Source organism: Nicotiana tabacum, chromosome 15 (genome assembly GCF_000715075.1).
Source record: "Nicotiana tabacum cultivar K326 chromosome 15, ASM71507v2, whole genome shotgun sequence".
Taxonomy (NCBI): domain Eukaryota; kingdom Viridiplantae; phylum Streptophyta; class Magnoliopsida; order Solanales; family Solanaceae; genus Nicotiana; species Nicotiana tabacum.
Genome location: NC_134094.1, coordinates 11,628,657 through 11,638,809, shown reverse-complemented (window position 1 = coordinate 11,638,809; position 10,153 = coordinate 11,628,657). Strand labels below are relative to the sequence as shown.

The 10,153-nt window shown below is 34.8% G+C and overlaps 1 pseudogene; it reads right to left on the bottom strand.

The window, feature by feature from the left end:
* Window positions 1-3,303: 3,303 nt before the first annotated feature.
* On the bottom strand, window positions 3,304-9,396 carry LOC107759283 (F-box protein At5g03100-like; annotated as a pseudogene).
* Window positions 9,397-10,153: the final 757 nt, after the last annotated feature.

Here is a 10,153-nt window from a genome sequence, read left to right as displayed (position 1 = left end):
CTTGGGTCAATGTACATGTATAAATGCATGAAATGCATAAGAAATACGTTAATAAGATTTCTCGACTATCATAAAATTAATAAGCCTTTCGGACAAACTTTATCAAATACGTATTTTTCTGAGACCCATGAATAGAGGATATAATAATAATTCACATAGGGAATCAAGAATATAGACACCCCTAGTATTTCTATGAATATAGTCATTTATGAAAGTTGCGTATTTTGCTCGTTTCGTTTGTATCATTTGGATCATGCCTAAAAGAAAGAAGGGATAGCCTTAACATACCACAAGTCGTCAATGCAACTCAATAACAAGCTTATGACAACTAGCGCGCCAACCCTATAACAAAGAAATACGTGTACAATTTAGATGGCGGTAGTATATTACGTATCTCAAACGATAACTCGATTCTAAAATAAAACGGGCAGCATTTCTCCTGATTTTACTGCTCCCTCAAGCTTACTATAGGCGAGATACAAACATAATACAACCAGCAACTCAAAACCAACCTAATTATAATTCGGGACCTTCAATACAACAAAACTCCCAAATATACCATAATACACTCAATCAACAAGTTATCAATTAGCATGTAACTACAACAACGAGCGACCAACCTACTACCTTACCACATGTGGTATTTCTCCACGCTCCTTTTTATCCTTCCAAACTCCATAAATCAGAAGCACAATAGACAGCCCAAAAGCAACACGAAACAACCCACAAAACAGTCCACTACAAGTCAAATAACTCGAACTCACGGCTTCCGATCACCGTCCCGTGAGGTCTAACTATTAGAAAACGAATTTATCAACTTTTCTTGATATTTTAAAGCTTAAATATAGAAATTAAGAATTTTTATTAACTATTAAATACATTCCAAAACTCAAACTACAAGGAAAAAGAGAGGCGATATAGCGATACTTACGTCGTAGTGATCGTTCTAATGTTATCGTTTCTCGATTTCGTACCCGGGATGCCGGTATTATTTGAAGCACTATTAGAGAGCTCAAGAACTATTTTTATGATGTTCTCTGGTCAGATTCACTGTAAAACTAAAGAGAGAGAGACGAGTTAAAACATATATAACATTTGAAAAGTCAAAAGGTGCTAGCTTGGCACCCTCTGATTTGCCCATCTTCCGACGATTATATCCTTTTATCCGGATATCGTATGAACGAACGGTTAAGAGCGTTGGAAATTACATTCCAAGACCTTCAATTTGGTATATAATATGTCCCCAAAAAAACCTCATATAGCACACGAAATGTATTTCTCAAAAAGCTCTGTTACAGGGCAAATCCTTAGTTGGTTTTTTGGCAACTTTAATCCGATTTTTCCCAAACTCTATATGTTTTATCCAAACATGACATATAGTCATATTATGATTTTAAACTCATTTAAATCATGATTAACAAGTCTCATATTCATTATACGTTGCCTTAGGACGCACATGGTATAACAATATGTAATAACCCAACCCACTAGTGATATTATCCGCTTTGGACCTAAGATCGCACGGCTTTAAAACGCGTCACTCGGATCTAAGGTCTGTCTACTTATATACCCAGCATCTCTCCCGTGTTTTATCGATGCAAGATTCGCCTAGGGTGTCACATGCACCCTCCCCCCAGGGACTCAGCATCCTCGTGAAGTTTGCCCCACCACTGTTCAAGGTTGCACGTGGAGTGGCTCTAATACCATATGTAACAACCCACCACACTAGTGATATTGTCCGTTTTTTGCCTAAGCTCGCACGGCTTTAAAATGCGTCACTAGGGTCTAAGGCCTATCTACTTATATACCCAACATCTCTCCCATATTTTATTGATATAAGATTCGCCTAGGATATCACAAGATGGAAAGAGTCAGCAAAGTATTGGCCAAAATCAACAATAGGGATTGTTCGTGCCCTGTGAAAAAGTTCAAGCTGCATTAACATAACAACTCTCTGAACTAGGATTCTTAGATTACCTTAAAGTTTGGACATAAGAGACTGGAATCTACAAAACAAATTACAATTATGGAGTTTTTTCATCACTCTTAAAATAATTTAATCATCTAGTAGATTAAAAATGTATGTTTTAGAGTTTAAATATTCTACGAATTTATTAATAATGTGTTTTCTTTAATATTTAATTACTAAAATTTACATATCTTTCGGGTATTTAAATTTGAATAATTTTCTTATCTTTTGTGTAACACTAAAAAAATTAATTTTTGGATAATTTTTGTTTATAACATTCAAAATATATTCAAACGTCAAATACTGTTATAGGTGTGTAACAACTAGTCACTACAAAAGCCAAAAAATATCAAAACAAACGATGTTATATAGAAGTTTGACCGTAGTATCAAAATTTAGCATAACATAAAAGTACTTTTTTTAGTTTATTGGTAAGATAAAGTCATGACAAATATTAGAGACCTAAATAATATTGTCACTATTTTTATTATATACATCTCAAGTTATTTATGAAAAATAATTCAATTTGTACATGTACTATTCGAAATATTGTTCTCCATTACAATTTTTGTCTATTCATGCCATACCATTAGTAAATTGTCTCGTCGTTGAAATTAACGAAGCTCACGCATAAACTAAATAGTGTCCAAATTATTCTTGAAAAAAATTTAAATTTGTTGTTTAAATTACCCGTCAATTCGAATTTAGTTAAGAGTCAAGGGAAAAAACGAAAAACAAAACTGTTTTTTTCGTAATAGAAAAAGTAATATTAGACCAAAGGTCTAAGGATAGGAAAGTATCCTTTATTTATTGCCCCTACTCCTGTCTTGCTTTTCAGTTGCAAAATCCAAAATTAAAATTTCTAAAAATCGGAACTAACATCAAAATCGTTTCATCTTCCTTATCTTGAGGAGAACCATTGAGCAATAGATTTTTCATTTGGAATCATATTAAGAGAACAAATAGTAAGGTTTTTCACGTCCACAAAATTTCTAAAAATCGGAACTAACTTCAAAATCGTTTCGTCTTTCATGTCCATAAATATTTTTTCCAATAAAAAATAACACAGAGAAACAAGTCCATGGACACGTAATGAATCTTGAAATACTACAACTACAACAATAACATCAAAATATACGCAGTATAATCCCACAAGTAAGGTTTGAGAACTGTAGTATATACGTAGACTTTATCCATACCTTGTGGAGGTAGAGAGACTGTTCCGAAGACACTTGGTTCAAGGAGAAATGAAATGCAGTAGCAACAAACAATAACAATAGCGATATAATAAGATAAGTAAAGCTGAAAATACTACTCCCACAAAATGGTTTTCAGCCTTAAAATATCATAGTATAAAAACATGATCAACATTCAGCCAAAATAATAGAAATCATAAAACATTTAGCGAAAGCTTTCGCACGCTGTGACTTAGACATCAAGAGCTACTAACAACTCCTTGGAAAAAGACAACTACAATCTTAACATTCTCTATAAAAGCTACAAAAACCAGTTTCAAACATAAAGTAACAGCAAGGTATGTCGCAATCGAATCAAATGATAGGGGCCAAATGTTATCAATATGAAAAGACAACTGAAGCGTGTGCAGAGGATCTTGGAAAGCTTTGGAACTCCTGTGCCATTTTAACATAATCCGGAGGCACATCTCTCCCTCTCAATTTGGCTGCAATGACGAACTTTTCTAACACTGTTGCCTTCTTGAGAATATATTTTATATATGGCAGTATAGACTTCTCTCCACTTAGTGTTCCATCAAAGTTAATGATCTTGATGGTCTTTAAATATAGCAATGAGCTGTTAAAATTATATGTCTCAAACCTCTTGCACTGTTCATCCTCATTTGTGTACTTTGACAGTACCTCCTGCAGGAAAAAATCTGCTATATTAACCGTTTATTCTCCTTAGATGGACGTAGAAATCCAAGGAGTTGATTGTGAATAAAATAAAAAGGTGATGAATTTCTAGATTCAAGGAACATGTCAAGTGCTTCGCAAATGTTACAAAGTGGTACATGCAAACAAGAAAAAAGATGTTTCAAAGCTTCATTGAAGCCAATCCTTTATCTCCTAGCATGAAGGTGAGTACTGAGTGCTATCCTCCCCTATAACTACAAAAAAGTTGGCTGTCGAACTTGCTTACTCATAGAATCATTTTTGATAGTAACAATATGAAATTTCTCAATCTAAGCAACTCAAGCATAATATTAGTTATATAAAAAATAAAAAGAATAATAAGCAAACTGCGGCAGCAGATTTAGCAAAGAGAATCCATCAACTTTCAAGACTATGACGCAGATTCTGAAATCCTTGCAAAAAGAGCATTCAAATGAAATTTCCAGAATTTGAACTATGCATTACCTGGAGCAATCTCTGTGAATACATTGAGAAATACTCACCTTAATGGACAAGCGCTGTTGTAAAATATTGCAAACCACATCAAGGATGCGTAAAACTAAAAACGAATGGCAATTGCAGACAAGGACAATGTGGAGCAGATACAAAGCGAGGAACTGTTCACATAAGCACTCACTAGGCCATGGAACAAACAATACGGCTGAAGCATTTGCACTTTCCTATGGGCTTAGAAGTTGTCCTAAAAATGGTCTTAGAAACATTTGGGTGGAAACCGACTCTTAACTTATTGTGAATGCTGTTAAGGGAGTTGCAAAACCTTCTTGGCACAATGAACCTATTATGGAAGAGATTATAAAGTTGAATTAAGGTAAAGACGCCAAGGTGTGGCTGATTCTTTAGCTGGATAGAGCCACCAATTGGACGCAGAGAAGAAAATTTTCAGCTTTCACTTACTACCAAGAGAAGCTAGAGAAAAATGATGAGAACAGAGCAATACCAAAAACGCTAATAATTCTTTGCTGTCCCCCAACATATAGGAGTTGCAACTGGATGTTTGACAACAAGTTGGAGACTATTTAAACCACAGAATTTTTTAAGGCAAAAGGAGGAATATATATAGCCTTAAGTTTAGTTGTATTTCCTTGCTAGTTTTTTGGCCTATGTAGATAATGTAGATTCCTTGTTAGATATGATCAGGGAGTTGCACAATGTGTAAATTTAGACGCACTTTCTTAGTGTCGTCCTTTCCATTTATGAAATTTACCTTACATATAAATAAATAAAAAGAAGTTGGCTACATGGTTCAGTCTATTCATAAGAGTTCCAGCTCTAAATTCAAACACATAGCAATACAAAGATGCAAATAATTCTTGTGTTCTCCAAAGATGGGAGAACAAACAGAAAGTCTTGAGCTTAAAGACAAATGATGAGAACAGAGCTGAACTAGTAAAATAATTTCTAAAAACCCATTAATTCAAACCGGATGAAAACATATACTGAGTAATAGTAATCTCCACAACTCACAATAAGGCAAAAAGTTGAAATCATGGACAAACAAAAAAGGAAATATCCAAACCTGAAGAGGAAATAGAAGTCATTTCACAAATTGTAACCAAACCGTTCAAAATGTCAGCCTTTTCATCACTGATCACAAGTTTAACTCACTACTAGGGGTGTCAAACGGGCGGGGCGGATATAGACGAGTCGAAAGCAGATAATGCAAAAACAGATAAATTATCGATGACTTCTTGAATATGATCACTTTTGGAAGAATTCCTAGTCTCCCAAAATTTTGAGGAACCCCAATTTTGAGGCCTTGCTAATGTAAAAGTAAAACACATTGGTTACCCATTTTCTAATAATAAGGTTTTTATCCATATTTGACTTGTTTCTAATAAGTTCATTATCCAACCAATTTTTTAATGGATAGTATGGGTGGATAACTGTTTTCTTTTAACCATTTTGCCACCCCTACTCACTACCAAGAGGTACAAGTGGAAGCTCCCTTCCTTCAGTTCAAAAGAAAGCCCAAAGCTTACCTCCAATTATGCAACAAGATGAACTTCCCAGTTAGATTTTTCTTGTGAGTTCACATGTCCCTTGAGAATACTCATATTTTCTCCACAGTTAGAAGCTATTGTTGTAAAGCTTATCAAGTACTTAAGCTAGTTATATTTCACATCGTAAACAGGAGTCCAATCACTTTTTTTGCTTACACATTTGGGGCTTAAATCTGATACTTCTGTCAAACATTGAACCTTTCTCAATCTTCTTTTGAGGGTTGAACAGTTCAATTTCTACCTTTTTTTTTGAAAAGGTAAAGCAGTCAAGTCTGCCTCTTTGTAACCTTCTTATCATTATATATGATAATTTTTTTTCCCTAAAGTACTTGAGATTAGAAATGTGTTGATATGTGCACAATTGCCAAAGCAGAAATTGAGGAGGATCAACCTATTGCAGCAACAAAAGCAAGGAGTGTTGGATTTTGCATTTGTTACTGCTGATATTTGATTTACCAGAATAATAAGTAGTTTAGTCGAAGGAGGAGTCTTTGTTTAAATTTAAATTTAATAGGATAAGTTAGTTGAGATAGTTTAGGTTTTTGAATTTGAATATTTATTCTCCTGATTTTCTGCAGATTCTGTTTTTAAATTGGCTATTTAAAGCCTTGTTATGCTTAATAAAATTATTGAGAGACATTTTCAATCAATATTTTAAATATTTTTGCTGCCCCATCTTTTAAAAAACCAATAGTGACAAAAAAATTGACTGTAGAACTGGACGCATGAAAGAAGAATTTTGACAGTGACAACATGAAATTTCTATCAAAGCAACTCAAGTTGAACTATTTTCTTGAGGAAAATAAATTGAGAGAACAAAAAAGTTCCAATGCACACCGTACACAAAAAAGCAACAATAAGCATGCAGCTGCAGAAGATTTAACGGGACTAGAAAAGCAGAATTTGAACTATACATTACCTGGAGAATTTCTGTGAACATATAGAGAACTACTCACCTCGATGGACAACCACTATAATAAAATGGTGCAAACTTGATCTAGGATTGGTAGAACTAAACACGGATGGCAGTTGCAGACACGGACACTGTGGATCAGGTGGCATAATGAGTAACCCTTCTGGTGATATTATTTATTTCATATGCAGTCCCACTAGGCAATGGAACAAACAAACAATATGCTAAGCATTTGCACTTCCCTATGAGCTTAAATGGTGTCTTGAACGTTGTATTAGAAATATTTGGGTGGACGATGACCCTTTACTTATTGTGAATGTGTCAAGGGAGTTGCAAAAATTTCTTGGCGTTATTAACCTATTGTTGAAGATACTAAAGAGATGATTCAAGTGAGACACTTGTTGCAGAGAAGAAAATTTTCAGCTTTATGTCACTATAAAGAGAAGCTACAGGGCACTTAAGGGTTGACAACTGTCAGCTCCCTTCCTTCAGAATTTGACAGAAAGTGCAAGCTTACCTCCAATAATGCAACAAGATGAACTTCCTAGTTAGATCCTTTTGTGACCTCACTTTTTCGCTTTTAGGTTCTTATGGAAACAATGTACAGGGGAGCAAATCTCCAAAGGTTAGAAGCAATAACCATTGGACCTTTTCAATCTTCTCTTTACTTGAGGATTGAACTGGTTGTATTTACCTTTCTTTGAAGAAGTAAGCCAGTCAAGTCCGCCTCTTTGTAACTTTTTGTCATTATCTATGAAAAATGCCAAGTATGTGGTTTAAACTTAAAAAAAGAGGACGTAAAAAAAGGTTTAAGAGTTTTTTCCTAATTTTCCTAAAGTACAAATATGTTGATATACATTGTCTTCTCTTTCCACTAATAGTTGTTTGACATTGATAACATGAAGTAACAAAAATAAAGGTCTAAAGGAAACTTACTCTTGGCCTGTCATCGCCCCAGTCAATGACCAATGTCTCAAGATCTGATGAACTCTGTAGAATGCTGCAAATTCCAGGGAAGTCCAATGATTCCAAGTCTGCGTTAAGCTTTAAGAATTTCCGGCTTGATGGCGGAGACTGCCACCCTTTCAACTCCAATATGGAAAGGCACTTATAAACCAAATAGATAAACCACAATATGTCAAAATAAGGAAATGCGACATAGTTATCAAATCAAATGGAAATTGTTGAATAATTCATAAAAACAACTTGGACTATGCGACTGTTTTTCCACATCAAAGTGTTCAAGGTTGGTTTGGAAATCCGAAGATGGACTTTTCAAAATTTCAAAAAACCTGTTCACATGACTTAAAGAGTATGATCAATGTAAAACAATCCCAATTTAATTCAAAAAACCTGTTCTTTCCATAGCAAACATTTTACTATCGCAGTTCATCATCTAAGATTTTGTTCAAAAGGTCTTATTTCAATCACCTAACACTGTCCAACCAAATTGGCCATGAGAATGTAATTCTTTAGTACCTAACTGGTTACCCGATTATCCTAAGTAATGGCTTGTTAATGTTATTAAGCGGATGATTCAATATCAAATAAAAAGTCCCAAAACAACAACAAAAAATTATCTGAATTTTGGATAGTGAAGTATGACTAAACCTCAATGCACCAAGGACCCAATTCAAGATTCTCGACATGGGCAACACTGTGAAGAAGTTCCTTCAAATAGTTACACTCCTTCTCCAAGTCGTGATTCCCAAAATCAAAAGTTAAACGAAGGACTGCAGTGACAAGTGAAGCCACATTTCCCTGCCGGATACGTATCTCATTGCAGTACCCCAAAAGTTGCAAATTTTGAATAAAAGGGGCTAATATTTCGAGCCAAAGGTCAGGATTCTCATTTATGTAATCTTGTATGCTCAATTCTCTCAGCTTCACAGAGCTGATTTCCAAACGATGAATGCCCGAAACACTATCCAGTTCCAAGCACTCCAAGTTAGGGCAACCAGATAATACCTTTTCCATTACACCATCAGTCAAAGGCAAGGACACAAGTGAAAGAGAAACGAGACTACTCCAATTAACACTACCAGTAGGGTTGAGTTGGCAGTACCGTAAAGCCAAATCCCTCAATGAATTATTTTTATATGCAAATTGAGGAAACTCATATCTTTGGTGATTTGTATTGATAATTCCAAGTGCAAAACTTTCAACATTAGCAACTTTAATTGCAAAATGTACCCATAAATCAATATCTTTAGAAAAACGATCCTCGTACCTAAGGCGCCAGACCCAGAATTTCTGGATTTTCTCGCAATTCCTCCAATAATAAGCTCTCTATGGGTGGAAGCCAAGTAAAAGAGATTGTCATTTTCGCTTCCACCAATTGGGAAGTGGAAATCGAGTGATATTGGAACAGACATCCAAAGAAACCTCCATTTTCTGGATAATACACTGGTTCTTACAACTGCTTTACTGTTCGACAACATAGAGAGAATGTGGAGTAGAATCGGGTCGGGTAAATCGCTGAGCCAATCTCGGTCTCCTCTCGCCATGACTTTCCTCTTCATTTCCATGGCGTACAACTTTCAGTTACAGTTTGGTAAAGTAATTTGAGTGTAACTTAGGTCAGTTTGGCAACTTAAATGAGATAATATCAAAATTTAGCATAACACAAAAGTACCTTTTTTAGTTTATTGGTATGATAAAGTCATGATAAATATTAGAGACCTAAATATAATTGTTGTTATAAAATAAAGACGGTAAAGTAAAGACAAGTATAGAGAGAAATTGATATATTATTCAACTTCAAATTCATGTACATAATGAACTGAAAATTCCTTTATTTATAGAAGAAAGGAAGCAGCTGCAAGGCTTTTCAGGAAGCAGCTGCAAGGCTTTTCAGGAAGCAGCTGCAAGGCTTTTCTTTAGCTGCTTGTAAGCTGTCTGCATGAGCTGCTTGCAACCTGCCTGTTTAATAAGAAGCTACTGTAAATCATTTCATTGAGCTGCTTGCAACCTGCCTGCATCAGCTGCTTGTAGATAAACTTCAACAGAATACTAAATGGATAATCTTCTTCAGGAAGATTATCTATAGCGGAGTAATAAATAAACATCCACAATATAATTATTTTCATAACACTCCCCCTTGGATATTCATTAAAAGGTATTGTGCCTCGTTAAAACCTTACTAGGAAAAACCTAGTGAAAAAATCTTAGTGAAGGAAAAAGAGTACACATATTTAGTAATACGCATTTCTAGATGCCTCATTAAAAACCTTATAAGGAAAACCCTGTGGGAAAAAACCTTAGTAAGAAAAAAAGAGTACATCGCATATTTTACTCCCCTTGATGAAAACCTTGTTTCAAATATTTGAGTCTCCGCATT